This window comes from Rutidosis leptorrhynchoides, chromosome 1 (assembly GCF_046630445.1).
Source record: "Rutidosis leptorrhynchoides isolate AG116_Rl617_1_P2 chromosome 1, CSIRO_AGI_Rlap_v1, whole genome shotgun sequence".
In the NCBI taxonomy this organism is placed as follows: Eukaryota; Viridiplantae; Streptophyta; class Magnoliopsida; order Asterales; family Asteraceae; genus Rutidosis; species Rutidosis leptorrhynchoides.
Genome location: NC_092333.1, coordinates 645,748,505 through 645,766,064, shown reverse-complemented (window position 1 = coordinate 645,766,064; position 17,560 = coordinate 645,748,505). Strand labels below are relative to the sequence as shown.

Here is a 17,560-nt window from a genome sequence, read left to right as displayed (position 1 = left end):
AGCAACATCGACAAGCGCATTTTGAACGGGTACAAAATAATCGTATACAAAATGATATTGTTTTATGTGTATTGATATATACAATTGGGTGTGAACTTTTTTTCTTTCATTTAAACATATTTTGATCAAAAGCAACTGTTTATGTGTGTAAGCAATGAGATATGCAATTTAGTAGGTTATTTGAGTACAAGTCTCAGATACTTTAGTGTTAAGTTTCCAAATTTACTAGAACTAATTGTTAAATTAAATAACAATAAACATCATACACTAACAATATTATGATATTAAAACAAGCTATTTAAAAAAAGCTCTTTCAGCCTTGCTAGAATCACTGGCGGAACTTGAAGATACAATAAACATCATAAAACATCATACACTAACAATATTATGATATTAAAACAAGCTATTTAAAAAAAGCTCTGTCAGCCTTGCTAGAATCAGTGGCGGAACTTGAACACGGCCATAGATTGGGCGGATGCAAAAATTTATAAAAAAATTTCATTATAGCTGGGGCAAAAACTTACAAAACCTTATTTTTTAGTAATTTTTTTTAGTGCAAATTTTTTTTTTTTTTAAATTCAGCTGGGGCGGATGCCCCGCCCTGTCTACACAATGCTCCGCCCCTAGCTAGAATGCTATTGGACTTTGATTTCTTTTATATCTAGGGTCTTTAATTGTTGTTTGGGGTGTATTGTGCTTTGATTTTGCTGCTTCAGTTGCGTTTTCCTAGTTCCTCTACTTCTTAAAACTCTGATTATCTCTCTCTCTCTCTCTCTCTCTCTCTAAAATTGGGCCCCAGAAAATCCTGGGCCCTGAGCGGTCGATCACTTTGTTCCTATTCGGGCCTCCCCTGATTATTAACATTATAACATACTGTGTTACTATTGATTTTCCAACCTAGACTAGTATCCAGCCACGAAAACAATCGTGTGTTTGTCAACACCATTGACAATACTGGTATGAATGTGTCAACACCACTCGCAAAACCTGTATGAATGTGTCTCAATCATGTATTGACCGTAGTACTTGGTTCCTCACTCTATTATCTCAACTTGTGTTCTGTCCAGGAACCAAGGGATATAAAAATGGCTTTAGTATTACTACATTTTAGCTGAATAATAGAGGTGATAATTTCAAATAATTTCAAGAACATTCCTAGTAGTCTCCCCCTATCCGTAGCAAATGGCTAGTTGATTACTTGAAAATAGTAACCAGAGGTGGCAATTTTGACATATTTACTTATGAGTAGGTCTACTTAGGTAATCAGTTAGGTTTTAACCCGTTCATTTTTTGATACCTCTAGATTACAAGAAAAATAAAATATACGTTTTACAGGATTTACATACCTGTGATCACTTGACACTCACTCCAAGGTCTAAACTCCTTGTAATTCTATCAGGCACTTTCATGATGAGGCGGATCAAAAAGAGGAAGAAGGCCTACAAATAATTAAGAAGCAGAGCACCGGCCTGTCTTTGTTTTGCTATTAGCAGGTACTTCATGTATGTAATTTAACATTTACAAACATATAAACTCTCTGTAATCTCATCTCTCTTGATAGATACTTATTTAAAACATACAACGACGATATATATAGACCCGAGATACAAGGCCTGACTGCCCAATAAATGCACCAACCCAACTAACTACATTAATTGCACCGACTCAACTAACTACATTAATTGCACCGACTACCTACTAACATTAAATGTGTATACGTATGTCTTATGTATTGTAACAATGTACATAAAACCAAAGCATTGAACCAAGAAGCAAGCACTGAATAAAGAACACATCTGAAGAAAAAAATTATTCTAAAAAGAGATTATTTGTTACCTAGTGAGCTACTCCAAGAGAGTGAAGACCATGTTCGGAAAATTTGTCAATAACCGAGTGCACTCTATTTTCAATCTCAGATATGTTCTTTGCCAGATTCGAATATCTAATCTAATGTCTGTGTGCATACAACTTCCTCATCGTTTTATTCACTATTATTGAAGATATAATGTTGATCTTTAGTAATCACTATGGATGCATTAACTAATCTCACTGTTTAGTATGAAAAACAAAAAACAAAAAAATTAGTTGCATGTCATACATACTAAATCAACCCTGCAACCCTTTGGGTCCATCATAAACATTGAACTGTCAATCTGAACCAGATGACACATTGCTCAACCCACCAGTCATGCCCATTTTACAACCCTACTAAACATGGAAATACCTGCAAATGTGTCGGGTTTTACAACGAGTTGATCGACTAGAATGTGGGCCAACAAAGCAGATCCTTGGTATTGCTAGGCGTCTTCCTGTAATTCTACCTCCTGCCTTGCAAAATAAAGATTATACATTTTTTATATAGCAGACATGCCACAAAAAGATAACCTGAAACAAAAAAATCATAAAACATAAATAAATCGTTTTTATTAAACCTTGAGGTAACAGACAAATTAACAACTTCACTAATAAGAAACTGATTAGAGCTTTTACAATCTCTTCAAGACACTGTACCATCTTCTGTGAACTAATCATATTAACATCCTGAGAGACAAGTGGAATTGGCACCGAACCGTGAAGCTTAACATTTTTTAACTAAACATGTGCCAGGTCAGAAGGCATTAGTGGATACATATATAAAAGTTAACGGAAAACAAAAAACTTACAAGTCTAAGAGGCGATGAATGAATAAACACACGACTTCACGCAATTTGATAACTGCCAGTTTAATTATCAATGCCATTTTATCATTTAACGTGATATGAAGGAATTAAAAAAAGCATACAACCTACCTGCAGTTGGTAAAATTGAATAGGGCGTATGATTCAATTACCAGACAATTCTTTGCGAATCGTGTTTGGAAATCAAAATTTGTAAGTCGCTTTGTCATATTAACATCAAAACAAGTAACTGTAATAATTTTTTACTATCGGGATGAGGTAAAAATTTATCAAACCTGTCAAGGTCATATCATTGAAGACTTCATCTTAGATATCAAGGTGCAGTAAACCAAATCAATCAGCGTATCAATCCTAATGAAGACATTACACAAAAATACACAGTACGAGCCATTAAAGTAAATTTGAAACAACATTTCAGATTTTCTAACTAACAATAATCTAATTAAACTTTTTAATGAAAACAAAAGCTTACAAGTCACGACTTCATGCAGTTAAAGTATTCATGCTTACAAGTCACGACTTCATGCAGTTAAACATTCCTAGTAGTCTCCCCTTATCCTTATCAACGGCCAGTTGATCACTTGAAAATTTATCACGTCGCAGTTATACTAAAGGTGGTAACCAGAGGTGGGAATTTTGACCGGTTTACGTATGAGTAGGACTACTTAGGCAATCAAATAGGTTCTAACCCGTTCACTTTTTGTCACCTCTAGATTTTTGTTACCTCTAGATTACAAGAATAATAAGATAGGCGTTTTACTAGATTTACATACCTGTGATTAAGATGACAGGTTACTCGTTTGTTAAAAGATTTGAAAACTGTGTGCATACATTGATTACTGTATACTTTCAAGGCATACTAAAATCTTTCAGAATTGGAATTCAACTCGTGTCAAACATGTATATGCTATTAGCAGGTACTTCATGTACATAAGACAAAAGAATTGAACCAAGAAGCAAAGATTGAAAATGAAAAACACATATGGAACAAATTATATTCGAAAAAGAGGTCATTTGTTACCTGTCGAGTTACTCCAAGAGAACAAACACATTGGACAACAATTATCAGTAACCGAGTGTAGCCTACTTTTTAAATTCGGTTTGTTATTGCCAAGTTCAAAATCTATTACTTCATATGACATGAAAATGGAATTAACATGTTTAGTGTGAACTATCTGAATTACCTGCTCTGGTGCAGTGTACCGCTTCTCACTCTATGCATCTTCCCAGCTCCATCAATAAGTTGTCAGTTGGATTAAATGGATGGAAGTGCACTCCTGCATTTATAAAGCTTAGGTTACGAAATCAAACAATATATATTTTGTAATCGAAATTATACGAAGTAGTAGAAAGAGAATTAGTGAAAACGCAAATTATTTTAAGAAGGGGAATTAGTGAAATCACAAATTATAGTAAGAAGGGGAATTAGTGAATAACTCTACATGTTTGCTTTAACTTTTTTACTAGTCAAATAAGTAGATATAATACAATATACAATACCTACATTTTCATTAAAAAGATATAATGTTGATCTTCTGTAATCACGATAAATGCATTACCAATTTATAGTTTTTTTCTCGTATGTCAAAAAAAAAAAAAATTGAACTGTCTACCTGAACCATATGTAACATTGCCCAATCCGCCGGGCCTGCCCATCTTGCACTTGCACTCCTAATAAACATGGTTACGTGAAAGGGCTGCACAATTAGCTGATCCTTCTGATAATGATGGGTACATATTTACACCCATTCCAAGTAGTCTTCCCGTCTCCTTAGCAATGGTCACCTGAAAATTTTGCATGTCACAGTAATACTCAAAGTAGTAATATTTCCCATATGTAATGTGTAATATTAACGAATTTCGTTACCAGTACATATCTAAGAAGAAATGACAGACCATCACATCTGCAAACCCACAAAAGGCCCAACACGGTTCGTACAAACCTCAAACATTTGATTGTTCTGGGCAGACATAACCTATGGGAAACACAAAGCTAACAGAAAAACGTCAGTCATTCTTGATAATACATTTTAAGAACTGTGTTAAGCAAAAGACAAGAAAATGTTGCTCGAGAAAATAACCTCCATGCATGAGTTCGTATCTTTTTCTCCCACAATTATGTGTATCCCTCACATTCTGATGATTCCCAATAGCCATAACCTGATTGAAACACAAAGCTAAATGGTTCCAATTTATGCCTACATGAGGCATCCTGTGACAAGATGGACATTTTGATTAGCAATGCACTGATTAAAGGATGCATAAGCGTTAAAAGAAGGATTATTAATAATTTAATAACATAATTAAAATTCAGCTCATTTAAACAAATACTAATAAACGCCCCGTTTCAACCTGAGTCTGTTTAGAGCCCATAGTCAACCAGCACATCTTGCCACGTTTCTGTGAAATAAGACTATTTTTTTGCAGGATTAAATTGAGTAGTCAAAAATGAAAGAATGATACTTACATATGAACCAGTCACAAACGGTTTTATGCGCAAAGTTGAACTGAATGGAGCTTCTTCTCAATCTTTTGGCCCAACATATGAGAACCATAACGTTTCGGGTGAATAGTTTAGAACATTTGGGGCTTCATAGAACGTAAGCTGTTTAAGAGCCTTGGCCTTTTGCTTGCACTGCTGGCATTAGTAATGTTTGGCCCCACCATCAAATTAGCAAAAGCCTTACACAAATTGTCTGCATCTCAGAATTTCAAGATTTAAATCCAAGAACGAATCGAACTTGTCGGAGCAATAGTTACACTTCATATATTTCACCTGAAAAAAATTGTTTTACCCAAACATGAGCACACATGTGGCTATAACGGAAACAGGTCACACAGATCAAAAGTCGAATAAACTGTATGTTTTATGCATAAAACCTTCCAGATCATTTAACACATACAAGTTACTTTATTGCTCGAATAATATACTTTTTGTAGTTGTATTTTAAACATTAGTTAGTAATTAAGTATTAACATATTCACAAGTTTTGGGCAGAGTATTCTGCATCAATCAATCAAACATGTAATCAACCCATACAAATGTGTTCCGTGTCAACAATTTAAACAAGGATGTTTGACCAGTTACCCAATCCACCCAGTTTGCTACTTTTAGAGAAGTTACCTGACTAAGAAGTCGGACACCAAATGAATATCTTGTGAACCAAACTTCTATCATAAGCACTTTGCAGATTCACGTATGCATCGATTCCAATAAAGAAGGCTGTAAATAAAAGTATAATAAGAGAAAAAGGAGGCTGTAAATAATCTGCAACAGATTAAAGAACAGCAACAACAAAAAAAATGAATTAATGTAGTCTGCAGCCAAAATCATACCCGTTTCAACTCAATGTCGCCAGAAATTTTGTATGGACTCAGAACAGTCATAGCCTTCACATCAGATTATTTGACCTACCGACCATTGATCCAAATCTCGATAGCAGTTTCTATCCCAGACTTCGAATTTCTAATATTGAAACAACCCTAATTCCCAAAAAAGAAATCACCCTTGTACGGCAAAACACACGACAAATATACCCTAAAAACAAGAACTGTAAAGCCTAATTATACACATTGATTCAAAACTTGATAACACATATACAGTTTCTTTAAAATTTAACCCCATCCTTCAAATTTTTAATTAGTACTGCATTATCCTTACTCATACACTTAACATTATTCATTAAACACCTATTTAGATGCTCTTCCAGTTGATAACGAATATTTTGCATGTCACAGTTATACTCAAGGTAGTAACCAGAAGTGGGAATTTTGACACATTTACTTATGAGTAGGTCTACTTAGGTAATAATAAAACTATTATTTATATGAGATAAAACTATTTCTTGCAGAAATAAATTGAGTAGTCAAAAATGAAAGAATGATACTTACATATGGACCGGTCACAAAAAGTTTTAAGTTCAAAGTTGAGCTGAACTGGATCTTCTAGTCAATCTTTTGGCCCGATGTATGGGAACCATAACGTTTAAGGTAAATAGTTAGAACATTTAGGGCTTTGTAGATTGTAAGCTGATTAAGAGCCTTGACCTTTTGCTTGCACTGCTGGCATTAGTAATGTTTGGCCCCACCATCAAACAGTTCTTTAGCATTGAAATCAGCAAAAGCCTTAAACAAATTGTCTGCTCTCAAAATTTTAAGACTTAAATCCAAGAACGGATCGAACTTGTCGGAGCAAAAGTTACACTGCATACATTTCACCTGAAAAAAAAAAAAAAAAAAATTTACCCAAACATGAGCATACAAGTGGCTATAACTATAACAGAAACGGGTCATACAGATCTAAAGTCGGATAAACTGTATGTTTTATGCATATAACATCTCGATTTAAAGATGAGAATTTCTTCACCGGCTGCTGAATATGCTAAAGTGGACGGATCTTGCAAGTGGTCGTCCGTGGGTTCGGGGTCGGGACGTTCGTTAGAAAAAGGGGGTTTTTTCGATGAGTTTAGAAAACGCGGTTTCAGTCCTCCTCCGTCGGATACTTTCACCGATGTTGGGACCGGCAACGGTTCGACCTTTTCATTCAATGCTAGTGCAGGTAATGGCGTCGATACCAACAACAACAGCGACAAGGTCCCATTGTCGTGTCCCATTGTTAGAGATGAGGATGACGATGACGATGTCGGTTAGTGGGGGTTGGTTTTGCTTTTTTGTTAGTTGTTGGCCTCTTAGTTAGATTGTTTGCTAGATTCGTTTACTTCCATGGTTTTTGTTTCATTGTCGTGTAGGTCGTTGGCTTTTGGCGGGGCTCGGGTTTAGTTAGCGTTTTTTTAGATGTTTTTAGTTAGTCTCTTGTTTTCTGTTTTCGAGCCATGTCCGGAATTGTTCTTGTTTCTCTTTTTCTCTTTTCGAGAAAAAGATTTTGTTATATAAAGTTTTCGTTTTTGCCCAAAAAAAAAAAAAAAAGATCAATTAACACATACAAGTTACTTTATTGCTCAAATAATATACTTTTAGAGAAGCTACCTGACTAAGAAATCGGACACTGAATGATATCTTATGAACCAAACTTCTATCATAAGCACTTTGCAGATTCACTAGGCACTCCATTAGGCAAACAGCGCTTATGCATCGATTCCAATAAAGAAGGGTGTAAATAAAAAGATTATAAAAGATAAAGAAGGCAGTAAATAAAAGGATTATAAGAGAAAAAAAGAAGGCTGTAAATAATCTGCAACAGATTAAAGGACAGCAACAAAAAAATGAATTAATGTATGGACTCAGAACATTCATGGCCTTCACATTAGATTATTTGACCTACCAACCATTGATCCAAATCTTGTAAGCAGTTTCTTTAAACTGAACGCTAGCCATCAAATTTTTAATCCTGAAAAACAAGCCTAATTCCCAAAAAAAGAAATCACCCTTGTATAGCCAAACACACCACAAATATACCCTAAAAACAAGAACTGTAAAACCTAATTTCACACATTGATTCGAATCTTGATAACACATATACAGTTTCTTTAAGATTTAACCCCAATCTTCAAATTTTTAATAACTGAAAAACCCTAATTCCCAAGAAGAAAACACCTTTGTATGGATAAGACGCCAAAAAATAAAACCCTAAACAGAGGACTCTGTAGCATCTTTCAAGACGCCGCCGATCACCGCTAAACAGAGGGCTCCATGAAGAGATGAAAACCTAAAGTCAGAAGTATTTATGCAACAACTCAAAGATATTCATATATTGTGAACGGAAATAGAATTCATATATTAACAGAAAAGAAATGAGAGACCGGAGGGTGTGAAGGGAGCGTCGGAATCTTTTGCGACGGTGATGAAGAAGGATTGGAACGTTGTAAACAATTGCCGGCAAATATTTGAGCGTTTGGGGGTTTAGATTTTAGAGCGTGTTTATTTTATTTTTATTTTTTTAGAAGGGAGGATTTGTGATGGTATTTATAGTACCCGTACCGTATTAGCTTTACGATTAAGCTACTCGCCTAATTTATTACCGTTATAATACTCTTTTTTACGCGAATATCTTCTTAGTATATTCTTTTATTAACGGTTGTTAGTATACATTGATAGTGTCTGAACATGATTTTGGAATATTATATTTTTGCAACCTCTTAAGCGAAGTCGGATTACCAGAACTACGCTATTTGTTGTTTTATAATTTTAATTTTCAAATTGATATATCAACCAAAACTATGCATTGGAGTTGTGTTCTACAATTATTTTTTTAAAGTATCATATAAGTTAAAACTAAATAATACCATATAAGCTCAATTTATACAATTTTCAAATTCATATATTTATCCACTCAAACTAGATAATACCATATAGGCTCAATTTTGACATTTAAAGTATATCATATGTGTTGGACATAGTCTAAATTATTGACAAACATTTATGTTGTCAAATTGGAATTGAAGTTTGCATGCTAAACAAGTGGCTATGACTATTATATGCTTTCACATGCTTGCCTAACTTTGTTGAAGTCAAAGGAAAAATTTGATTTGTATTTTGCATCTTCACATGTCAAGTTGGTTATTGGTTTCACATATAGTTTTCACATGTATATGTTGATCTATAAATACATAGCATGAAGAGATGAGAAGATCATCCTGTTAAACTAGATATTTATATGGATCCTTGTTAGCCCATGTCCCTTTTGTATTGACCTCAGCCCACCTAGCACTTGTAGGGTTTTGGTCTTTATATTACTTTGTGTACCTTCGATGGTTGATCACAAAACATAATAATACTCTCTGGAATTAACATGGTAATCATAGCCAAACCCTAAAAAAAAAAAAAAAAAAAAAAAAACACGGCCGTTCCTTTTTTCTGATCGTATATCATCTTTCGATTGCTTCAATTTCAATCGATCATCCTCTCTTTAAATCAAAGCATTTGATAATTTGCCAAGAATATTTTCTCTAAAACACGAATCGTATGTGTCCAGCAAGAAGTAAAGAAGTTCAAAGTCAAGAGTTTACATGTGAAAGTCAAAGTAATCAGGCGATTTCTCATTACTGAATTCCATTCACCAACATCAGGCTATTTCTCCTTATTGAACTTTAATTTTGGTTTGATATTTTCTTTTCTATTCTTGCTTATAAAATTACTTCTAATTTGTCTAAATCGACGGACAAATAATTAGTCAAAAGCCTGCCAACATTTCTTTCATATATTCAATTATTTTTTATTTTTATCAAATATGATCAATTATAGCAATGATACTTGGCAACAATTCAGTGGTCTATCGCAGGCTCAGTTACTTAAAATTATTGAAGCTCAAAGTAAGATGCTAGTCCAATATGGCTTAGGCCATGTACAACAGAACCACGCCTATCCATCGGCCAATTATATCCTTGGGCCACCACCTGTTTTCTACAACCAACTTAAGCAAGCTAGGTTGCCACAACAATGTGCTTCTTCAGCTTGGAACATGGACACGGGTTCATCTTCTCATCTTACCTCTAGCATTAATAATCTGAGTACTATTTTTAATAATCGCATATATCCGTCTGTCGCTGTTGGTGATGGTAACACAATTCCGGCTACTAATACTGGCCATAGCATGCTTCCAAACCTCCACCGTCCTCTCCACCTCAATAATATTTTAGTTACCCCTAATATTATCAAGAATCTCATATTCGTTCGTCAATTTACTCGTGATAATAAAGTCTCTATTGAATTTGACGAGTTTGGGTTTTCTGTGAAAGATTATCTGACTAGACAACTTCTCCTCCGATGTGACAGTACCGGAGATCTTTACCCAGTTACCCCTCCAGTTTCAAAGCCCATTCATCAAGCTCTCGTCACCACTCCTACAACCTGGCATCAACGCCTCGGGCATCCCGGCAATGATGTTTTTCGTCGCTTACTTTCTAGCCGTGCAATAGTGTGTAATAAAGCGACATCTCCTCCATTTTGTCATGCGTGTCAACTTGGCAAACACGTGCGACTCCCCTTTTCTGTTTCTAGTTCTAATGTTAATGCAGCTTTTGATATTATCCATTCCGATCTATGGACCTCACCTGTTGCTAGTATTAGTGGTTTAAAATATTATATTATTTTTCTTGATCATTTTACTCATTATGTTTGGGTATTTCCATTACGTTGTAAATCTGATGCGCTTAAAACATTTGTTCAATTTCGTTCCTTTGTAAAAACTCAATTTAAACAAGAAATAAAAGCCTTTCAATGCGACAATGGTGGTGAATTTGATAATAAAGCGTTTCATCATCTCTTACAATCTAACGGAATGCAATTCCGATTCTCGTGCCCCCACACTTCTCAGCAAAACGGTAAATCTGAACGAATGCTTCGCACCATTAACAACCTCATTCGCACTCTTCTATTCCAAGCCCATCTTCCACATATCTACTGGGTTGAAGCTCTTCATATGGCAGCCCATCTCTTGAATATTCTCCCATCTTCTGCCATAAATCACGACATACCACATACTCGCCTCTACAAACAAAACCCAAACTACTCCACTCTTCGTGTCTTTGGTTGTCTCTGCTACCCACACCTTCACAGCACAAACAAACTTGAACCTCGCTCTACACCGTGCATCTTTCTTGGATACCCTTCGAACCACCGAGGCTACCGCTGTCTCGATCTTACTACCAACAAAATCATCCTATCCCGCCATGTTACATTTGATGAAACCTCATTCCCTTTTGGCTCCATGACTCCCACTCGACCACCTTCTTACAATTTCTTGGACCCCCCCACCTAATCTTTACTCTCGTACTCTTCACCTCTTTGAACCCATTGTCACTACTCCCACTCACTCGCTCTCGGAGACACAGCCTCCTCCTAATGAGGCTACTACCGCTACTTCGGAGACTCAACCTCCTCCTGTTGAGACTACCGCCACTAACCCCATGCTCACAACTACAATTCCGGAGACACAAAATCCTCCCGTTGAGGCTACCACCACTACTACATCTCAGTCTATTCATCCTATGATCACTCGCACTCGCGTTGGTACCACCAAGCCTGTTCAACGGCTTAATCTTCATACCTCTGTCATCTCCCCCATTCCTCACACTTACCTAGATGCACTTCGTGACACTAATTGGAAACAAGCTATGACTGACGAATTTAATGCTTTAATTAACAATAGTACTTGGACACTTGTGCCCCGCCCATCGGACACGAACATAGTTCGCTCCATGTGGCTCTTTAAGCACAAGTTTAATGCAGATGGTAATCTGAGCAGGTATAAGGCTCGACGCGTTGCTAATGGTCGCAGCCAACAGGTTGGCATTGATTGTGATGAGACCTTCAGCCCGGTTGTTAAACCGGCTACGATACGGACTGTTCTCAGCCTGGCAATTTCTCGACACTGGCATGTACATCAGTTGGATGTCAAGAACGCCTTTCTTCATGGCCAATTATCTGAGACTGTCTACATGCACCAACCTCCAGGTTTTCGGGATCCTAGATACCCAGATCGTGTCTGCCTTTTGCAAAAATCTTTGTACGGCCTCAAGCAGGCACCTCGAGCTTGGTTTCAACGATTTGCAGGGTATGCTCAGCAGATTGGTTTTCATCATAGCCGCTGTGACACGTCTCTATTTATCTATCGTCAGGGCTCCGACACTGCTTACATGCTCCTCTATGTTGATGACATTATCTTGACAGCATCTTCTACAGGTTTACTTCAGCGGATTATCGCCTCTTTACACAGAGAGTTTTCCATGACTGATCTAGGGCCACTGAACTATTTTTTGGGTATCTCCGCCACTCGCACCACCACTGGGTTATTTCTGTCTCAGAAACAGTACGCCACAGAGATTCTTGAGCGTGCTGAAATGGCCACATGCCACCCATGTAGGACCCCAGTCGAACCAGGTGCCAAACTCACTAATCACGGTCCTCCGGTGAAGGACCCGACTTTATATCGCAGTCTCGCAGGTGCATTACAGTATCCGACCTTCACTCGGCCTGACATCACTTATGCTGTTCAACAGATTTGCCTCTTCATGCATGATCCCCGAGAGCAGCATCTTCACGCTCTCAAGCGGATTTTACGGTATATTCAGGGTACTACAGATCTTGGTTTACAGTTGTACGCATCATCGCCTACCAATTTGGTTGCTTGCTCAGACGCTGATTGGGCTGGCTGCCCCACTACCAGACGCTCTACATCTGGTTATTGTGTGTTCCTTGGAAACAACTTGCTATCGTGGTCGTCTAAACGACAACTTACACCTTCTCGATCTAGTGCTGAGGCCGAATACCGCGGCGTGGCCAACACCGTTGCAGAGACATGTTGGATTCGTAACCTTCTTCGTGAGTTGCACTGCCCTCTTACTTCAGCTACACTCTTCTACTGCGACAACGTCAGCTCCGTATATCTCTCGTCCAATCTGGTTCAACATCAATGAACCAAACATATCGAGATTGACATTCACTTCGTTAGAGATTTGGTTGCTCAGGGACAGGTCCGTGTTCTTCATGTGCCTTCAAGATATCAGTTTGCAGACATCTTCACTAAAGGTCTCCCGTATGCCTTGTTTGATGACTTCCGATCCAGTTTGAGCGTCCGCAGCACTCCCGCTCCAACTGCGGGGGGATGTTAAACTAGATATTTATATGGATCCTTGTTAGCCCATGTCCCTTTTGTATTGGGCTCAGCCCACCTAGCACTTGTAGGGTTTTGGTCTTTATATTACTTTGTGTACCTTCGATTGTTGATCACAAAACATAATAATACTCTCTGGAATTAACACATCCAAGAGTGGGATCAAGTGATCCAAAAGAGAGAGAGGATCAAGATATCACAAATGAAAGAAAAACATAGTTGATATGGTTTATCAACGGAGTGTGTTTATTTGTGAGGGTATCACAAAGTAGATAGGGAGTTGATCGGTAATATCAACGAAAATCTTTCTTTGTGAGGTTGAGAGTTTTATTCTTGTAAGGAGCGTAAAAGAGTGTACGAGAAACTTAGATTTTATACTAAAATCTAAGGGGCTTGGGTTTGGGTTTAACTCATAGTGTACTTTTTCTTGTACCGGGTACTTTTATATTATAAGAATAAAAGAGACTCTTGGGGTGGATGTAGGCAGAGTTTTGCCGAACCACGTTAAATCGTTGTGTTATCAGTTACTTTATTTTGCATTCTATTATTTCTCGCAAGTTTGCCTCAAACAATTATATCCACGCTTCCGCTGGTGTGGGTGCGCTAGACAAATTGTCATAACAAGTGGTATCAGAGCGTATCCAGGTTTATCGGATAGTTTTTGTTTGGAGATGGCGAGAAACGGTGGTATGCAATTTAAGGTGGAGCCATTTGAGATGGCAGATGACGATTGAGATATTATTGAACACATGAATGTGTTTAATGGTCCGGTGGATCAACTTGGAAAAGTTGAGGTTTATATTGAGGAAGAAAATAAGACCCTTATTCTTCTTGCATCTCTTCCCAGTTCGTATGATATTATGATCACTACTGTTCTTTATCGTAAGGCTACTGTAAAGATGGAGGATGTAGTACCGGTAATCTTATCACAGGTCACAGGATAAGAGACGAAGATCCAGTGACCATTTTTGAGCATGGGTTTGCTATGGTTGGTCATGGAAGGGGAAGGTTTGCCGAGAAGAGATCTAGTGATAACAGTAGGTCTAGGTCAGGAGACGGCGTGAAGGGTATCCAGTGCTCCAAATGTCATGAGTGGGGTCATTAAGGAAGGACTGTCCACTCTAGAAGAATAGTGAAGGTAAATCTGGGGGTTCATCGGCTGAAGTGAACCGGTTAATTTGGGAGATGTTCTCACAATCTCCAAAAGTTTTACTTATGCTCAAGATGAATGGATTTTAGATTCTGATTGTACGATGCATGTGTGTTCCAAGGAAGCTTATTTTGATAAGCTTATGTTAAAGAAAGCGGGGTGATGACTTTAGGTGATGGTTCAACATGTGATGTTGAGGGTGTTTGTATGGTGAAAATAAAATTGTTTTACGGAGTTGCTTACGCTCTTGGTGGAGTGGCGTACACACCAAGGATGTGCAAGAATCTAATTTCCTTATGCGTGTTAGATTCTCAAGGATACGGTTATTAGGCCGTAGGTGGAGTTATGAAAATCACACGTGGCATGAAGGTGCTGATGAAGCGAGAGAAGTATGAGGGTTTATATCGTCTGGTGGCGAGTACAAAATGTACTCGTGTCTCGAAGGTTTAGAAAGCGTGCACGCGGGAAACAGGTCGGGAACATGTTGGGACATGTTTGACCAAGGTAGACGATGGTGAGAAGGAAAATCCTACTGTGGTGGAGGAGGTGATTCGAGACTCCTCTTCGGTGTCAACTAGGTAAGTTGAAAGGGTTAGCTGCACATGATTATTGGCCATTTTATTTGAATCGGGGTTCAGGACCGAGGTGATTCAAGGTGTGTGCAGCGGTAATAAGGAGGCCAATGGTGAAAGTACTAAGCGATAGTATTTTCGGTGACGAAGAAGATAAATGTTCGTCAAGGTGGAGATTGTTGGACATAGTCTAAATTATTGACAAACATTTATGTTGCCAAATTGGAATTGAAGTTTGCATGCTAAACAAGTGGCTATGACTATTATATTTTTTCACATGCTTGCCTAACTTTGTTGAAGTCAAAGGAAAAGTTTGATTTGTATTTTGCATCTTCACATGTCAAGTTGGTTATTGGTTTCACATATAGTTTTCACATGTATATGTTGATCTATAAATACATAGCATGAAGAGATGAGAAGATCATCCAAGAGTGGGATCAAGTGATCCAAAAGAGAGAGAGGATCAAGATATCACAAATGAAAGAAAAACATAGTTGATAGGATTTATCAACAGAGTGTGTTTATTTGTGAGGGTATCACAAAGTAGATAGAGAGTTGATCGGTAATATCAACGGAAACCTTTCTTTGTGAGGTTGAGAGTTTTATTCTTGTAAGGAGTGTAAAAGAGTGTACGAGAAACTTAGATTTTATACTAAAATCTAAGGGGCTTGGGTTTGGGTTTAACTCATAGTGTACTTTTTCTTGTGCCGGGTACTTTTATATTATAAGAATAAAGGAGACTCTTGGGGTGGATGTAGGCAGAGTTTTGCCTAACCACGTTAAATCGTCGTGTTATCAGTTACTTTATTTTGCATTCTATTATTTCTTGCAAGTTTGACTCAAACAATTATATCCACGCTTCCGCTGGTGTGGGTGCGCTAGGCAAATTGTCATAACAATATGTACCCATTTAATTGAAATACTTAGTTGCCACAGGTAAAACAAGGCATTATGGTCCTGTTAAGATTTTTAGGTTTTATTCTTTACGTGGATTAATTTAATGGATGGATATTTATGTGGTTTTAAGTAGAGTTGTAAATGAGCCGAGCTACTCGTAGACTACTCGAGCTTGACTCGTTAAAAACTCGTTTACAGCCCTATGATGTGAAGCGAGGGGTATATAAAATAGCTTATATTTTACTAGGAAAAACTATTAAATACGATACAATTTTACACAAGATATTTATTTATTTATAGAATGGATATACTTAAACCTTGCTACAACACTTATAGGCAGTGTACCTAATCGTACAGTAGTGTAGTTTTTAGTAAGTCCGGTTCGTTCCACAGGGAAATCTTAAAAAAAAAACTCAACGCTATATTAGTTTACTTTTATAAAAATACAAATATATATATAAGTAATATTATTATTATAAAGGGGGGTTTTTACCGTTTAATGACCGGTTTGTCGATTTTAAGATTTTAGTCGCAGTTAAAACCTAATGTAAAATATAAAATAAATACAAGACTTAAATTAAAGCGTAAAGTAAATAATGATAATGAAATTGCGAATAAAAGTGCGATAAAATAAAATAAATAAAAGTGCGATAATTAGAAGTGCAATTAAATATAAAATAAAGGAAATTAAATATGAAATAAAAGAATTATGCTTATTTAAACTTCCGTAATCATGATGTTTGACGTGTTGATTTTAGTTTTATGCCCATGGGTTAATTGTCCTTTGTCCTGGATTATTCAATATGTCCGTCTGGTTTGTGTCCATAACAGTCCATCAGTCATAAATATAAATTGCAAGTGTCCTTGTCAAATTATTATTATACCCGAAGTTAAATATTCCAACTAATTGGGGATTCGAATTGTAACAAGGTTTTAATACTTTGTTTAATGAATACACCAGGTTATCGACTGCGTGTAAACCAAGGTTTTACTACTTTGTTAACAATTACACCAATTACCCTTGAATGTAATTTCACCCCTGTTTTAATTATTCTAGTGGCTATTAATCCATTCCCGTGTCCGGTTAAATGAACGATTATTCGTACATATAAATACCCCGCCCATCGTGTCCGATCGAGTGTATATGGTAATTTATAGGGACGCCCAATTGTAAATCTTTATATTAACATTAACAAACTTTCGTTTAGTTAAACAAATATAAAGCCCATTAATAGCCCATAATCTAATTTCCACAAGTGTCGTTCTTTTGTCCAAACCCCAATTATGGTACAAAGCCCAATTACCCAATTTTAGTAATTAGCCCAACATCATGATTACTTCGTTTTAAATAAGCATAATAATAACTTAGCTACGAGACATTAATATAAAAAGGTTGAACATAACTTACAATGATTAAAAATAGCGTAGCGTTACACGGACAGAATTTCGACTTACACCCTTACAACATTCGCTAACATACCCTTATTATTAGAATTAAAATTAAAATTAAAATATAAATTATATATATATATATAAGTTTTACGTATGAAGAGGAAGAAAAAGATGATGAAATTTGATCAGAATTCGGTTGGCTTTATAGCCAGAGTTGAAAATTGGGGCTCCGCGACTCGCGGCAAAATGCCCTTCAAACTCCGCGAGTCGCGGAGGTAGAAATTACAGCTCACACCCTTGG

At 36.8% G+C, this 17,560-nt stretch overlaps 1 long non-coding RNA gene across 3 annotated transcripts; it reads right to left on the bottom strand.

Annotated features, from left to right (window-relative positions):
• Positions 1-329: 329 nt before the first annotated feature.
• On the bottom strand, positions 330-4,886 carry LOC139885740 (uncharacterized). 3 transcript variants are annotated; one of them, XR_011772073.1, is made up of 5 exons: positions 4,760-4,886; positions 4,546-4,654; positions 4,292-4,463; positions 2,225-3,955; positions 330-2,049 (listed from the first exon to the last, which is right to left on the bottom strand). It is a non-coding gene; the product is annotated as an uncharacterized lncRNA (long non-coding RNA). The 3 variants fall into 3 exon arrangements; XR_011772074.1 differs by having other exon boundaries at positions 330-3,029; positions 3,863-3,955; XR_011772072.1 differs by having other exon boundaries at positions 330-3,955.
• Between the last annotated feature and the right edge of the window lie 12,674 nt (positions 4,887-17,560).